This window comes from Tachyglossus aculeatus, chromosome 16 (assembly GCF_015852505.1).
Source record: "Tachyglossus aculeatus isolate mTacAcu1 chromosome 16, mTacAcu1.pri, whole genome shotgun sequence".
In the NCBI taxonomy this organism is placed as follows: Eukaryota; Metazoa; Chordata; class Mammalia; order Monotremata; family Tachyglossidae; genus Tachyglossus; species Tachyglossus aculeatus.
The window spans coordinates 33,074,562-33,092,939 of NC_052081.1; positions in this window are offsets into that span (position 1 = coordinate 33,074,562).

Consider the following 18,378-nt stretch of genomic DNA (forward strand, 5'->3'; position numbering starts at 1 on the left):
CCTAAGCCCAGTTCCTTCCACCAACTCTACTACCCGAATTGTGCGGCTGTGTCAGTCGAGGTGGGGGTGTCAGGCATCACAGAGGAAAACAGCAGATGACCGTTCACTTAAGGCATCCATCCTTCCCCTTTCTCTTTCTCCTACATCCTTCCTCTCCTTTTACTTCTCTCCTTTCTTTCTCTCTCTCTCTCCCGCCTCCTTCTCTGCCTCTTTCTCTTTTCCCCATTCCCCTTTTTCCTTCTCTCCTCTCTGCCCACTCCTCCATACCCACCGCTCCTTGAGACATCTGGAAGTTGAAGAAAAACCTATGAGGGGCCACTTTCGATGGATGCTTGGTAGGGGGCATTGTCAGGACAGGACATTCAGAAGGACTATAGGAGGAGCCTGTGATAGACTTGAAATCCTCTGGGTTTACAGGCCCGGTCTGCCTATCGTCATTTTTGACAGCCAAAAAAGAATTATTGATCAGATGCTAGGCACTCACTCCCAGAGCAAATTTCCATCTGGATTCAAAGGACAGAGACTTCAATATTTGCAAATATTCGAGAATTCTTGGCAATTAGAGCAGTCCTGGAAAACTGGTGAAGCTTCTCATCCTCATTAACTTCTAAGCCTATTGAGAGTTTGCTTCTGGAGCCTGCCCTGAAAAGCTTCTAAAAATGTTTATTTTGCTGCATTTTCACAAATGTTCCAGAGCCAACAGAATTCTCTGGTGAGCAGTTATGTTGTAACCAAATAATTCAGAACATTGTCCAACCTTCTACAGATTCCTTATAAGAGTGAACATGGTTGGAGGGGTGGGGTTGGGTTAAAAACACAAGTTTAGAGACCATGGCCAGGGATGACTTTGCTGAGTTTGACATATCACCTTTCAGACCAGCTTGAAGGGCTCTATTTGACTTTCAAGTGGCACTCTGGTTTTTGCTATTGTGTCCTGATTCTATCAGAGACTTAAAAACATTTTCTGAGTACTGTTGACACTTCCCCTTTCTGCACCATGAAAAGTCCAGGAATGAGAGAGACTCCCCACAGCAAATGCTTGCTGTATTTCAGCACAGTTAAGATTTCTCAGATGGAAAAGTCTTTCCCTGGGATCCAGTGTTCAGTACAGTGCTCTCCACTCAGCACTTAATAAATCATATTACTATGGAACTGGTCTTTAGTATCCATTTCCTTTAAGGGGCACCAGAACCTTATTATGGCATTAAGCACTTACAACGTGACAGGCACTGTACTAAGCACTGGAGTGGATACAAGCAAATCGGGTTGGAAACAGTCCCTGTCCCACATGGGCCTAACAGCCTCAATCCCCATCTTACAAATGAGGTAACTGAGGCACGGAGAAGTGAAGTGACTTGCCCAAGGTCACACAGCAGACAAGTGGTGGAGCTGGGATTAGAACCCAAGACCTTCTGACTTGCAGGGCTGTGCTCTATCTACTACCCCATGCTGCAGGATAAATGAACTTTGGCCAAAAAATTTGAGTTCCTCAGAATGAATCCAAGGAGATATATCAACTATGTTGGTTTTAAACTTGTCTTAACCAATTCAACTCTGACATGGATGGCTGGATTTTGGTGTGCTTTTTCCTTAGTACTTGGTAATATACTACCTGGAGCTGCAGCTGCCACAGAGCAGAGAGATTCACTCCCCAAGGTTTCATCGAGTGCTGCATTCTCCCAAAGAGTTGAATTCCTTTGTGACTCTAGCATTCATTACAGCTGCCAATGGTTACTTTGAGTTCTAGAAATCCTTTCTTCCCTTGCTTCTGCTGGGAACCTTTCCATTTGTTCAAGTCTCTTGGTTCTGAAACAGGAGCTTCTTCACAGCCAACTGTATTCTCTCCTCCACATCCCTGGATGGCACTCAGAACAAGGATGAGAAATTGAGAGCCCCGCTGAACTTAATCCTGAGTTTGTCAGAGTTATTGCTATTTAAAGTTAGGTGCAAGATAATGAGGATGCTTTAATATGAAACCAAAAAGCCTTAGGGACAAAAAGAGAAGGAGCTGGGGAACAGGGCAAAAGAGACTGGAGTTCTGTTTGTCTGCCCTGCCTCTGTTCACAATCGATCAATAAATCAGTGATATTTTAAAGTACTTAATATGAGGAATGCACTGTACTAAGTACATGGGAGAGTCCAATACAACAAAGTTCATAGACATATTCCCTTCACAGCTGAGACTTCCTCATACAGTCATCTTCAGACAATCATGGTCAGGGAAGAAAGAAGAGAGGCTGTAAGTATTTTAGAAGGCAAAAGGGGGTGGGTTTGGAAGGAAGAGGAGCTAGATTTAGAAAAGCAGGCAGTAGATTGCCCCTTGAAAGAGAGCTAGGAAAGATGAGAGAGGATTGAAGGGAGGGTGTTGAGGAGGTGAAGGGGCAACTTTGGAGAGCTCATGCCTGATGGGTTTGCTTTTTGTCTGTGAAGTAGTTAGCAAATGTCATCAAGGTTGAGAAGGAGGAAAGGTGAGAGCACTAGGGGGTTCAGGAAGGAGTTAAGGATCTGAAATTAATGTTGCTGAGTGGGAGAGAGGCTCAAGTTGTCTTTTTTAGTAGTTCAACAGTAAGTCTTGGCTCTGAATGAGACAGTCTTAAGATACCCTGGAGTTAGGCTTGGTATAAATTCTGAGGTTTCAGTTTGTGTGAGCTTGTGGAGAAGCAGGTACCCTGACCCAAGGAGACCAAGAATGAAACTCAGATAGGGAAAGGACTGATAGAAAAATAAACCTGACTAGGGCCTTCTCCAACTGCAGAATTGAGGGTTGCTTCAGATCAGGAGTAGCCTAGGAAGCCCACTTGTGATAGAGCAAGGGGCTGTAACCTGTTAGGGTTTGGTGGTGAGGTGAGAGAGTGGGACGGGAAGAAGAGAGAAGGGGCAAAGAAGAAGTGGAGCTGCCATCTTAGCCACTCCATTTCTAGTTTACCACTATCTGCATCCAGGGGCCAGGGAAGGTTGACTCTGCCCCACAGTGGCCTTATTCTCCTCTCCCTAAAACATCTTCAATTTGAGCTTTGCAAGAAACTCTCCTCATCCCTCTCTTTACCCCTAAGGGATTCTCAGACACCCAGGTGTCTGGCAGTAAGAGGACTTGAATCCTAGCTCTGGCTTCAGAGTGATTCTCTCTCCTGTTCCATCCCTCTGATTTCCCCTAGGCATTCCTCTCTGTTAAGACCCCGCAGGGAGGAAGAGGATTCACCCTGGTAGAGCTAGGGAGAGAACAGAGGCAGTGGGGTTATTGTTGTGACATCAGCTATTTAGTCCACCCCGTGAAATCTGAGAGCCAAACTTGGTACCCGATCTCCAAATCTTTCCTTCCATTTGCGATGGAAGATAGACTGAGCAGACTAGTTATTACCGCTCTTATGAAATGGGCTGTATAGCTAAAAATAAGGCAGCCAGTGAGATCTGAACATCTTTCCGAGTATTCATTACAAACCAGACCGGACAAAAGCCTGCAGACGGTCCTAGAGGGAACAATTCTGCATTGTCTCGAGGGGTTGGATCATGCAGCCAGCCTGTAATGGACCCGTTTCTCTGTGCTCACATCCAAGATTCTATTATGATGGAAATGGTCTGGCCGAATGAGCTCCAATTGCACCCAGGCCTGGAGAGTCATTTCAGAACTGCTTTTAATCTGGCCATTCAAACGTCTGACCTCCAGATAAGTTTCTCAGTCTGCCTCCCTTATAGGACTGGCAATTATTTATAAGAAAGAGGCCATTATTTCCATAGTTCATCTTATCGCATGGCATCTTGAAATCATACCTCTCTGGGCCACGTAAAATAGAGGGCGCATGTCTCAGTAATTACATTCCCACTCCTTTTCCAGTTTGTCCTGCTGAGAGAATCTTTCTGGAAAGGGATTATTGATGGCATACAATCAAATGTGCAAATAATATGCTTAGAGAACATTAAAACAGATCTAATAGGATGATAATAAATTTCCTTTCCCATATATATGATGGGAAACTTCAAAATGAGCCACCCTTAATGGGCTTGCCATAAAAATGGAAGTCCCCGTTAATGGGACTCTGCGTAGTATTGCCTGTTAATTTTGCTGCAGTGGTAGCAAGCCCATGGCTTCTGCAGCTGATAACCTGGCTGGCTGATATAGGTGGCGAATGTTTAGCTTCAATTAAGCACTTTGTCCTTTGTTCTAGCGGGAACATAAGTCTATTTCTGCACAAACTTATTTCTGCACCAACAGAAAGAGGTTTTTAATTGAGAGCAACTGCAAACTACATAAAGTTCAATAATTTATAGAAGGGACTACACTCTTTTTTTGTGTCTGGACCTAGGAATGAAGACTTAAAGCCTAGAAGATCACTGGACTCCACAGATGATTCTAATTTGACTCTTGGTCACCCAATCTAGCTTTGTTCCTGTTCAGAGATTACTTGAATTCGTTATTAATCTCAGAAGGTAGTCCCAGGGCTAACCACATGATACTCTTTCATGTTAAGTAGGTTTCACTCTTCATTTGAAGAAAGGTCTTTCCAGTAGCTGTAACAATTTGGCAAATCGTGAAGCTTTTGATCCTTAGCCCCTTAGCTTCTTGGTTTTGTTTCCCACCACTTTCACCAGTAGTTTGAATTATGCAAAAGGCCCCGATGGCAGAATCCATCATAAATGATGGATGAGGCTTGGTCCTCAGGACCAAGTCCTTGATTTTAGTTCCTTTAATTTGTGCAGCAGCATTCACGGTCTCCTATCCCTGCTAGGTATGCTTCTTGCCAGGGCAGCGGATGCAACAAGCTCATAGGGGAGCAGAAGTTGAGCACATTGTAATGTCTTTCAAGAGTCATTTGTACAAAAATTTGTTTACCAAATGACTCCAGTAGATCAGTCCCATAGCCCAGCAGGCATTATCCACGAATCCACTGTTAGCCACCACCCATGCTGGCCAGCTATTTTCAAGATTCATGTTGTGCCAGTGTATCATCAAAGATGCCCTAGACTGCTCTTAATCAGAAACTATCACTGATGGTATATCACCAGAAATCATTCCTCTACTTTCACCCCCACTATTAGGTGAGGGATGGGTCAGCTTTTAAATGAACAAAACATCCTTATGTTATTAAGACATCAATAAGGCTAGGGCTCTTAGCTACATGCAGTAATTAAATCCCAATACAGAATATTAATGAGTAACTTTGTACTTTTTTATTTTGTTTACAGATGTGCTTATTTTATTGCTAGCTATTGGTAAGATGCTTTTATTTATTGGGATCTTAAGGTAGCCTAGCACCTTTTCTTTCTGGGGATCCATTACACATAGGAAACAATGTGTTCTACTATTCAGGTATTCACCTGCTAGGGGCAGGTAGCGACTTCAGAACGGAAATAGCAAAAGTTTAATCTTCAAGCTTACCTGCCATACTAATGAAATCAAGCCAAGAAGCAATGAAAAGCCTCCTCTATTTCAGTGCGAAGTCACACCTGCCCGTTTGTTTTCTCCTTGAGGCATATCACAGGCTACTGGATCAAATATCACAAAGCAAATCAAAGGTAGGACCTAATTTAGGGGATTCTTGGAGGCTTCGAGGAAATGGGGAGAGCATGACCCTGCAGAATTTTGGGAATCTGGTCTGAAAAAGTGATTCTGGAGGAGGGACTAGATTGAGAAGAGGCTCAGAAAAGGAGCGAGGCACTGATGCTAGTGTATCCTCCCCCCACCTTCCAGGAATGTGCCACTTTGATATCAGATTGACTCCTTTTTCAACTCTCCCACTTAGTATGCCATTAAATCCTTTTAGTTCTCTCTCTGCACCAATTCTCTGCTTGCCACAAACTACCTTCAGTGGTCTAGTGCTGGGCTAGGTATATGGTAATCAGGTGTGAACACAGTCCCTGCCCCATGTAAGGCTCATAATTTGAGAAGGGAGAACAGATATTCAATCTCCACTTTGCAGAAGTGGAAACTGAGGCACAGAGAAATGAAGTTACCCAAGGTCACACAGCAGGACAGTGACAGAGCATAATTAGAACTCAGGTCCTCTGACACCCTACTCCAGTAGGCATGCTGCTTCCCATTAATACATTACTCTGCATACAGGTGTTCAATGACTATGGATGGATTGGCTACACATGAAGGAACATGTGCTATCATATCTTTTAAAGTAATTTAACGGTAAGTTGCAAAGTCCCCTTTCCATATCTCTTCTAGTTCACTTACTCTTACTGATTATCAGACATTGGGGTTCATGACAGTGCTATTAAGCATAATAAATGATGTTCAGTGGGGAAATCAGCTACTGCTTGGTACCCAAAAGAGCTATCTCCGTTGCATTAAGAAGTTCTGCTACCCATTATCTTGGGCAACAAGAGAGGCCATGTGTCATTCTCTAGGCAATATGAGGCTCAGTTAATCACATTAAAAGCAAAGCTCTCTTTGACTTTGATGAATGGCGATTGTGTTCCAAAGATTTGGCATTCGATCATTTCTCTTCTTCAAAAAAAAAAGTTTTGTGAAATCTGAAATGCTTTGTGGCTGAGAAGGAACCTCATGCAAGGAAGGGCTCCTTGTCCCTGCTAGCCTGGAGTGCATCAGGGCTCATTGGGAGCCTTTGAAAAACATTGAGTTTTAGACCTTTGGAGACTGGTGTTTTTCTAAATGATTAATTTAAAATATGTATCTCCCATCCTGATGTCTAGAACAGTATATGGGCTAGTGTATAATTTTCAATGAGAGATGCCAGGACCTAGGACTGTGTCTGATCTGTTAGACTCATATCTACCTTGCATTTAGCAAATAACTCTTCATAAATCCTCCCTCCTCAAATCTGACAGACAATTATTCTTGCCCCCTTCAAAGCCTTATTGAAGGCACATCTCCAAGAGGCCTTCCCTAAGCCCCCCTTTCTCTTCTCCCACTCCCTTTGGAGTTATGATGACTTGCTCCCTTTGTTCTTCCCCCTTCCCAGACCCTCAGCACTTACATACATATCTGTCATTTATGTATATGTCTGTCTCCACCCCCTATATACTGTAACCTTACTGTGGGCAGGGAATGTGTCTGTTTATTGTTATTGCACTCTCCCAAGTGCTTAGTACAGTGCTCTGCCCAAGGTAAGTGATAAATACCATAATTATATTATGGCCAGTAAATGACACTGCTGAAACTGCTCAGTGCTCTAGGTCTCTATCATAGTGAGGATTGGAGAGCTTTGTAGCTCTGAAGGCCTCAAGAAGTAAAAAAAAAAAAAAAAAAATTCTAAACCCATAAATGATAGAAGAGCAGAGAGAGCCTGTTAATTGCCATCGGTGCCCCAACAAAGCTGCTGAGCCTCAGGATTGTAATTAGCCACAGCTCAAAGCATTGACCTGGGCTGGCAGAAGCAAGTAGAGTCAGGGTGGTTTAATCCCCTATTGAAAAGCTGGGGAATATCTATGCTAAATATATAATTTCCAGATTGGAAGAGAAAGTGAAGATATGAAACTTAAGAATTCTATTGGTGTGGGCATCTGCTATTAGCAACCCCGTGATATTTACCACTGGAAGATATATCTTATGGAGTTTATTAGTTTTCTGGTGGGGCCCATTCACAATGTCTTTTCCTTAGAAAAGCATCTCCACTTTAGCTTTTCGAGGGTTAGTTCTATTATGTCTTATGAAGTGACTGTTCTGTGATTAAGAACCCAAGTGTACACAGGGCTAATTATGTTGTTGGTTTTAGTCCAACAATTGCTTATTCTGGAAACTTATTACCGAGTATTAGAATGCTAAATCAAGACTTTATTAAAGTAAGCAATATTTCCTCATTCTGGTTAAAGTGGCAGGATTAGAGGAAAAAAGATACTTAGAAAATGTTAAAATATGATAGACTTGTGGTGCTTAGAATAGCAGAACAAATAGAATGCAGAATAGCAGTTTCTTCATTTTCTATGGAACTGTTTGCCCATGGGTTTCTGTTTGGATGGAGAGCTGTACCCCTCATGAAAGAGAAGCTAGTGTGAAGGCCAAATATTGATAGCTTCTTTAACCCCCCGAATGACCAAAGTACCATCCCCTTGTCCCTTTTAGATGTGACTTTAGACTTGCCCTCTTCTCATCTCTCTCAGCTTTCCAAGGAGCTTATAGGAACCATGAACAACCATTTTTGCCTAGTTTCAGGGTCTAGCGCTTGCTTCCCAATGTTAAAATAATTTCAGTGGTTTGAAGTGTACCTGCTGTTGCTGAACAGCTCTTATCAGCTCTAAACTGACTAAGGATAAGAGAGAGAACCTGCTGGCATACCACCTGCTTGTAGGAAGTAATAAAATGAATAAGCATGCTTTCAACAAAGCTTCACGACTTAGGTCCTGGGAGGTCTGGGCTGTTGGATTTGAGGAGCCTGGATGAACTGTTTGCTGAAATTCCCCATCACCCAAGGCCCCAAGGTGTCTGCCGTTCTTCTCATTTCCTCTTCCAATTCTTTTAGCAGACTGTCAGTGGGGTGGTTTGAAAAATCATTCAACTGGCCACACAAACAATCCAGAAAGGCTTAAGGCAGGGTTCAACACTCCCTTCCAATAGTTTGTTCTCCTTTCTTAGAGCCCCTTCCCATTTCACATGAGGCAGACCACAGTTCTCCCCAGGTTCCAAGTCATGTGGAAAATCCCATCTCTTTGGTTTCCTTTTATGTACCTTCAGCCAACTCTCGCTCTTATGCACATACCTATGCCCTCCTGAGAGTGTATATATATATATATATATATATATATATGTGTGTGTGTATATACACACACACACACACACACACACACAGACACACATACACACGATTAAGGATTAAGTTTTCATGATTTCACCCATAGTTCACCCTTACTGGTTTCATTTGACTTTTAAAGAAGGAGAAGGACTCTTTAAAAGATTACCAGCTAGTATATTTGAACCTTTACTGGACATATGACAATCATAGGAATAGACTTTAATTCAAATATATATGAATATATGCATATATATGAATATATGTATATATTCACGTGTGTGTAATAATAATAATGACATTTATTAAGCACTTACTATGTGCAAAGCACTGTGTATGTATGTATACTGGTCAAGCACTTAGTACAGTGCTCTGCACACAGTAAGTCTTCAATAAATATGATTGAATGAATGACCACTCTACTTTTATGTTCATCTCCCCTGCTAGACTGTAAACTCCTGTGGGCAGGGAACATGCCACTTCTTTGTTCCGCATTGAATATAGCACACTGTGCCAAGTGGGTGCTCAGTGAATGCTACAACTATTCTGTTACTTTTGTCTGAGGCACTTGTTGGCTTTCAAGAAACTTATTTCTTAGTATTGCAACAAACATAAGTGGTGAAGTTTTTTGATCAAGTGATTTTCCTTCTCAGTCTTCTCTGCCTGTGGTGTCCCTTGAATCTGCTTTAAAGCATGTTTAATGAGCATATTTGCTAAATGTACAGGAGTAAAAATGGGCAACTCTCTGTCCTCACTATTTCTTGGCATTCTGCCTTGGATGCATTGAGGTGTGCTCGGGACAGGTGGTTCTTATGGTACCAGCTACAGTGGAGCCCTTGGGGAGTTTGAATTTTCACAGTGTAGTCTTCCCTTATGAATATTCCCAACATCTGTTTCCCTCTCTGGCAGTTTGTCCAACATAGCAAATCTCATTAGCGATATATCGCCAATCCTTTCTTACTTTTTCCAGTGCCTGGTCCTGATTCATTTAAAATTAGATCTGTGGTTTTTTGGTAGGTTTTTTTGTTGGTTTTTTTTGGTGTTTTTGAGCCCCTTCTTGTCCCAGTGATTAATTTGTTTATATTAATGTCTGTCTCCCCCTCTAGACTGTAAGCTCATTGTGTCAGGGAATGTCTACCAATTCTGTTATATTGCACTCTCCCAAGCCCTTAGTACAATGCTGTGCACACAGTATGCACTCAGTAAATATGGTTGGTTGATTTCAAGGCTTTTTTTCTCACTGTCTCTGAGCTCAGAAGATAGTAGATCTAGTAAGTCTGCTTCAGGACCTTCTTACCTCATTAATATATGTCTTGCCATCCGAAGGGGAGGGATTAAGTTTTTTCATGATTTCACCCATAGTTCATCCTTACTGGTTTCAATTGACTGGTAAAGGAGAAGGATTCTTTAAAAGATTACAGGCTGGTATATTTGGTTGAACCTTTACAAGGACAGACTTTAAAGCACCAAAATGAATTTCTCCCTTGGACTGTGCTATCTAGAATAAGGCAGAAGCCTTCTTTTGAATGAATGGAATCTGCTGAAAAGGGAGTGATTTAAGATTGAGCAACATCATAGTTTCTGAAAATGGATCTTTTCACTGTAGGCTATGACAAAGAATTCAAATGGACATAGGATTCAAGAATAGAATTGAAGACCCCACATGTTAGGAGCAGGGAGACTGATGCTTTGTCAGAATCTGATATATGTTTCCCTTTAACAAAAGGAAAGGGCAGACTCAAGATTTGGAGAGGTGGAGATAATTGTGCAATGGAGAAACCTGTGTTGGAATGTATAAGTGATGAACACTGGAAAAATCACCCAGTAGAACTGAGGGAGACTTAGCTTTATGGCAGACACTTGCCATAAGGAATGGAAGGGAAGAGGTAGCCTAGTCAGGTATGATGATCTCCACAAAGCTCTGAAGTAACCTTGAATGACCTCAGGAAAGTTCTGGGGGCATGGTTTGACAATCAGTGTTCTGAAATCAAGTCCTTTGTGGTTTTTAGGAATCCATAGAAATCCTGTCCTCTCTGGGTCCCCACTAGATAAGCTTCTTGAGGTCAGAGATTGTGTCTACCAACTCTACTGTCCCAAGTACTTAGCACAATATTCCATAACTGGTAGAGGGATTGATAAGTAAACTTGACGGTTTCTATTATAGAATGCTCTTTGCCTCAAGGGTGATGGGGAATAGGCCAGAGAGGACACTCTCAACTCTGACATGACCAACCATACCATCAAGAGATATTGCTAAGAAAGATGGGAGACTTGAAGGAAGGGTAAGAGCAGGATGGGACCAAAGAGGAGCAGGGGAGATTTTTAGGGAGATCACGCCTGATAGTTTATTAAAGCAGATTTATCTTTCTCTCTCTGAAATCCTTCTCGATTCACCTTTTCCTTTTCACCCTAATGATCACCACGCTAATTCAGACTGTCATCTTCTGACTAGATTACAGTGTCAACCTCATCTTTGGCCCCCCTGCCTCCAACTTCTCCCCATTTCAGCCCATACTACTGTATCCCATGGCCTGTATCATCTTCCTAAAAACTCATTCTGCTCACCTTCCCTTCCTCAACAACTTCCAGTGGCTACCTATTTCCTCCCACATGAAGTAGTAACTCATGGTCATTGGCATCAAGGTTCTCCATCAGAAATCCTCTTCTTACCTCTCTGCCCTTTTCACTTGCTATCCCTTCACCTCCCAAGTGAACTTCAGCACTGTTCCTCCTCCAGTCCCCTTGCCTGGAACTCCCTGCCCTTCAAATGCTCCGTACCAAAACCCTCCTCAAAATCAGAACACTTCTGAGAGCCCACTTCCATGGAACTGTGAATGAAGCCCAAAGCACACATCACAACAAGGGACCATCTCTGTGAGTATGCAGTACGATTGGGACTCTTGGTCCTGTGCTTGTTCCCTTCAGCCGTACCTACCTCCGTGAATATATTTTACCTCCAGTGGCATCATTTTCATCTAAAAGGAAAGCTCCCTTGTAGTGTGGCTTAAGCTTGGGTCCTATTCTGCAAGGCAAAGTTTGGAAGCAAACCAAATTCTGAACAAGATAAAGTGGATGATTTTAAAGATCTCTGATTGCATCACAAAACCCACAGTGTGGAGCAGGACTAACTTTGCCTGTGCTCCAGGGGGCTACCAGTGCTCACTTCACTACTTTGCCAGCAAGGGAAAGATTTTCTGTAATGAAAGCTGGCCACAGAATGGGATTAACATTGATGAGATTCCCTCCAACGCAATATCAGTCCTAATCCCTGCAGTTTAACTTCCCACTTCTGGAGGATTTTCAAAGGAAGAAATTTAATTTTTTCCCCAAGACAAATGTATTAATATTTAATAAAAAACAAAGCCAGATGACAGTGTTAGTGAAAATAAAGAATTTACATAAAGCCCTTCTATATTTGAACAGAGCAACCACATTGAGTAGCATTAGCTCCTAGGTTTAAAAGCTTGAGGAGGGGCAGAGGGGAATGGAGGAGAAGATGGAGGGGAGAGCTACATCTGAAAAATCTATTATGTTTCTTGGCTATTATCAACTGAGTCTCTATTAGAAAAACAGACCACCCTCTCTTCTGTGTGCAGGAAAGGCAAGTTTTTTTTTTTCTGCCCAGGACTGCTTCCTTGTCACTGAGGCCACTTCTTCCTGGGCCAAACATCCTTATTGAAGATCTTTTTTTTTTTTTTTCCTTTAGCAATTTTCATTTTTGGCTCAGATTAGATGTGGGGACCAACTAATGCTAGGCCGTATCTTAATCTTATTGGGTACTGCCTCCATGAAGACAAATTCAGGGCCTCTGGATTCATGAACCAGTTCATGGAGTTGGCATCTGAGGGCTCAACAGGCCCCAGAAACCCATCCTGTAGATCCCAATCTGGTGTTATGAGCACCAATAAAAGTACTTCGGTAGAAGAGGTAATTCCTGTGTCCTCTGGCAATAGTAACCTATGTCCTCCTGAATATTTCATGCTCTGATACATTATTCATTCATCACTCTCACACATCCGCTTGAGTGGGAGGACAAGGTTGTTTAAAAATCAAAAGAAATCTCTTCCTGTGCCTAAGGAACTTTTATTTTTTTAAAGTGTGAAGTTTGCTGGGCCTACAATCTGCCACCTGGGTACCTCAATAGTTCCTCTGCAGCAAAGAGATGTCATGTTAGAGCAAATTTAGATACAGTTGGGGCTTCTCCAGGCAGCCTTTTTTTACAAGGATCTTACAACCCACATGATTTAACATGCAGATTTAAAATAAATTGTTGGGGATGGGAGCAGTCTGAGTAGAACTGAGTCAAACATTTCATCTTCAAGTTGAACTGAACTCTTTCTGAAGTTCGGAATTGCTGTAGTAACTTCTGTTCTTTAGGGGTAAAGAGAATTAAGGTATCTTCCCAGCTGCTGGCCCACCTTTGTAGGGAAAGGATTGAAAAAGTACTTTACTCCTCGAAGGCTCTTGTTTTTTCAATGTGCTCTTACCCAGAATCGGAGCTGCATGATTTTTAGATCAAAACAATGCCACGTTGGGTCAAACCAATGGTCCAACAAACCCAGGATTCTGTCTTTGGCGTCATCAAAGAAGGCTTGGAGGAGCAGAGGAGCAGTGTGGTGGTTATCCTCCTTGACATCCATCCTTATGGTTATCGTGTACCTTCTTTTATCCCTGAGTTTCCTTGATGAAGGTTCCCTTTCAGCTTTTCAGGTTGTGACAGAGCCTGAACAGTAACATAGAACATGGTGTCTCAAGTGTCTTTGAAAAACAAGGTGTGAAGGGAAGGAAGTTGGTGGTGAATGGAGAGGAATAAATGTCCTGTGTTGATTGGGAGCTCTCTAATGTTGGCTTTTCACCACACCTAATTCCTGTTCTGCAGCTTTCCTCTATGAGAGGATGAATCAAATCAAGCACCCACCCTACTCTCTCCCACATCTCTGTAATGCCTACATCTGCATCACTCCAAGATCCATTCCCTTTGTTCCCAGAGCCTTATCATTGCCGCTTACCAGATCCCAATTCTGTCATTCTGAAAAGCCTTTTCTCCATTGAGGGAGTAATTTCTGCCTCTGTTTCTTGGCAAGCATTCCTGGAAGCTGTTGGCTTCTCATTAATTTTAGAGTGGAGATAACTGATGCAATCTTTTGGGTCAAGGATTGGGTCCTCTTTCCCTGGCAATGACCCTGCCCTTGTTGGAACAGAATGCTCACTGTTTCCAAAGTCAAGGCTAGGAAGATCACAATCAGAGAGGATATACTAAAGTATGGGTAGCTCTAAACCTCATAGGGATTGAACTGTCCAAGTTTCCTTTTACCCAGAAGGGATTTTTAAAACAAAAACTTTCTGCAAGCTTCCAGCCCACAAGCCTCCTTCTTCTCTGGCCCAGGGTCTAATTGGGCTTCCTAAAATCTATAGTGATTCATTGTTACAGTATTCCAGGCACTTGTCCAGTGTTGCAAGGGACTCAGGGTTTTAGAATTAGTGTTAGAAATAAAATGATATGATATTAAAGGTGTTATATGAGATAAAACTTCAAGAAATATTGAACAAGGGGAATGTTTGCAAGTTAAGGTGTTTGCAATGGAATGAAATATGCTATTAGTATCTGGCCTCAGCACCAGGGCTCAGGTACTTGAAGCAGCGTGGCTCAATGGAAGGAGCACAGGCTTGGGAGTTAGAAGTCATGGGTTCAAATTCCTCTGCCAATTGTCAGCTGTGTGACTTTGAGCAAGTCACTTAACTTGTCTGTGCCTCAGTTACCTCATCTGTAAAATGGAGATGAAGACTGTGAGCCCCACGTGGGACAATCTGATAACATTGTATACCCTCCAGCGCTTAGGACAGTGCTTTGCATATAGTAAGCGCTTAACAAATGCAATTATTATTATTATTATTATTATTATTATTATTACTACTTGGTGTCCTCTGTTGGTTGTCCAACACACTCTTGGACCAGTTTGCTTTCTCTGAAGCTGAAGCCAGCTCAAGACATTTTGCTGCCAGAGGCAAATTGTCTAAACACACCACTAAATGAAAAATGGGCCAGAGTTGGGGAGGAGGCCAGGGTTGGGCTGACCAGGTCCCCACTTGCACCTTCTCTCCAAACTCAGGGTATCCAGTCTTTGCTGCCCTGGAGATTTCCCTCTGCCCACGACTCTTCCCTGCTTGATGGTTCCATCTAACCATGCTACTTGACGCCCCGATAGCTAGAGGATGTTGGGGAGGGGCTTGGCAAAGAGAGACCCTGCTACTGCCAGTCTTACCCACTCTATATTGGTCTCTTTCTGTTCCCACCTTAGGACTTGGGTGGCATTGGCCAGAAGGAACTACTTGGCAGGAGAGTGGCAATAGTATGACACAAAACCGCTGGCTAGGTTCAGAGTTAGGGGTGTGGGTTCAGCCCAGTGGCATTAGGGAGAAGCCCAGGGAGCCACAAAGAGGTAGAAAGTAGTAATAGTAATAAGAATACTGTGGTATTTGTTAAGCACTTACACTGTGCCAAGCACTGTACTAGGGGCTTGGATGGATACAAGATAATCAGGTCAAACATAGTCCCTGTCCCACATGGGGCTCACAGTCTGTTGGGGGTGGAGCAGTTGTTGAACCTTCATTTTACAGATGAGGAAATTGAGGCACAGAAAAGTTAAGTAACTTGCCCATAGTTACACAGCCAGTAGGTGGTGGAGCGAAGCCTGGAATCACGGTGCTCTGACTCCCAGGCCTGGGGGAAAGGTGACTAAAGACAAAAAGTATTTACAGAAAGTTTACCAGGGCATCTATGGACAAGGTCATGAGGTTTAGGCCACCTTCAGAGAGAGAGAGAGACACACACACACACACACCCACACACCCGCCCCCCCAGTTGAGCCATGAGACATGAAGGGTAGATTGGAAAGAAAAAGGCAGTTCCTCTAGCTGAATAACACCCTGATTCTTTGTCGATAGGGCAGAACTGACCGTGTTTGAAACTTGTCTTCTATCTGGCTGGAAGACCTGAAACTACTACAGAACAGTTATCCACCTTCCAGATCGGTTTCTACCATTTAACTCCAGTGCCATTCCCAATATCAAATGGCAGGAGAGAAACACCAGCCCTGAGGTCCTGGGATGGGGAGTGGTGTTTCATTTTGTAGATGTCATTATTGGCAGGGAGAGCTTAGCAAGGTCTACGAAATGAGCAGAGAAGGTCAATGCCGGGCAGATCCTCCCTTCTGCATTCTTTATAAGTGAAGTTAGAGTCGTGCTGTGGGCATGGGTTTGTCCTGGAAGGACCTATTTTTGAGCCTGCTTTTTAGTATCCTGATTGTCCCAAGAAACACAATCTCTCTCTTAATTCTTCCTTATTCTAATGGAGAAGCAGCCTACCTTAGTGGAAAGAACACAGGACTGGGAGTCAGGAGGCCTGGGTGCTAATGCAGCTTTCTCTCCTTGCTTGCTGTGTGTGACTTTGTGCAAGTCACTTAACTTCTCTGTGCCTCAATGTCCTCATCTGCAAAATGGGGATTAAATACCTGTTCTCTCACCCCCGTAGTCTTAGGGAATCCATATCTACCCCAGTGCATAACTGAGTGCTTGGCACAGAGTAAGCACTTAATGAGTACCACAGCTTTGCTGCCCTTCAGAGCAGGTTTCTTAGTAGTCCACTGTCTGTTGCATCGTTTGAATGTATAAGCTTATTATGGGAAGGGAACATGTCTACTAATTCTCTTGATTTGTACTCTCCCAAGTGCTTAGTACAGTGCTCTGCCCATAGTAAGTGCTCAGTAAATACCATTTATAATTCAACAGCACTGAAACAGTGTTCGTCACAGTACAGTCGTGTATGGGGTTTAACCTTATGAGCTAGCTATGCCAAGCTAGCTCTCTTCCTCCCTTCAAAGCCCTACTGAGAACTCACCTCCTCCAAGAGGCCTTCCCAGACTGGGCCTCCTTTTTCCTCTCCTCCCCCCTATCCCCCCGCCCTACCTCCTTCCCCTCCCTGCAGCACTTGTACATATATTTGTACAGATTTATTACTCTATTTTACTTGTACATATTTACTATTCTATTTATTTTGTTAATGATGTGCATATAGCTTTAATTCTATTTGTTCTGACGACTTTGACACCTGTCTACGTGTTTTGTTTTGTTGTCTGTCTCCCCTTCTAGACTGTGAGCCTGTTGTTGGGTAGGGACCGTCTCTATATGTTGCCAACTTGTACTTCCCAAGTGCTTAGTACAGTGCTCTGAACACAGTAAGTTCTTAATAAATACGATTGAATGAATGAATGGATGAGGATAGAGGTTTTTGGGATAATTTATGAAATGGATTAGTCACTTCTACTATAGCATGTGCTTTCATTCTAAGGTGTGGATAGAAAGAAATGGAAGAATGGGGTCTTGAATTATGACCTGATAAGCAAGCTCCTTGAGGACAGGGATTGTATCTACTTTGTTGTATTCTCAAGCACTTAATACAGTGTTCTGTATACAGAAAGCACTCACTAATTATCACTGGTTGATGAGCCTCTGCCTGAAATGCTATCTGACAGGTGACAAGATTGGATGGAAGCCCTGTTAGATCGTAAGGTAACTGAGGATAGGGATTGCACCTACTGTACTATTTCTAGTACTTTGCAGAAGAATGTACAAACTCTCATACTCTTATCTTGTTTTAATATTGCAGAGGCAACCAATTGCAAATTTTTATAATCCACTGCTTTCTAGAAACTGATTTTTAAGCAGTGCAAATTTCTTCTTGACCACTGATAAGTGTTAGAAAAATGTCAAACGAGTACATTATTTAAAACTTCATAAGGCTAAACCTTGACTTGAAATAAGGCTTTTTCATCTTCCACAACCTCGCTAAATTTCACTCACGACGCATTTCAATTGCTTTTGAACCATCTTCCCCTCATTTCCTTATTTCCCACTGAAACAGTTGCTGACATAACAAGGCTTTTAGATAAGGTAGGATTTTGCAGGAACTAGTGTGTTGAAGAAGAAATCCTCTCTTTCCAGATGTTGTTTCCATGAATTTCATAGAGGTTGAGCACCCTTGCAAAAGGTTTTCCAAAACCATGTGCATTGGTTCCAACCAAATATTCCAAGTTTTCTTCTTCTTCTCTCAACTTTCATGCTTCTGACTCTTACTCCATCTATCTCTAGGGACAAAAGCATTTTCCAGAAGCAAATACGTTGTGATCTTTCCTTCACATCCACGTTTCCAGGACAATCAAACAGAAAAGGGAGAATAAAGAGGCAAAGTCTTTTTTTGTTTTTCTTTGTTTTGTTTTTTAGGCCTGTTGTCTTATCTCTTTTACTCCCTGGCTAATTTCCTTCAGGTCTCTGTTTATGGGACAGTGGTCATCTTTATGACTGAACTAGTAAGATTCTAACGGATCTCAGGAGTCCCCCTCTTCCCAAGCCGAGAGAGACATGGACACACTGTGATATGGGAAAAGACATTCATTTTAGGGCACTAAAACAGTTGAGACAAAAGGTAGATGTCACAATGAGCTGTGTTCACTCTGCTGCATAGCCAAAATTCTTGAGTGCTTTCAAATAAAGGAAGGTGGAAATGTAGGGGAGGGGACTATTTTTTTTTTTCTAGCTGCTCATTTTTAAAGACAGTCTCTGCCAACCCTGCAAATTTAAAATTGCACTCCTTCCTAAGGAAGAGCCGTCACAGCATAGAGCCCAAGGCTGT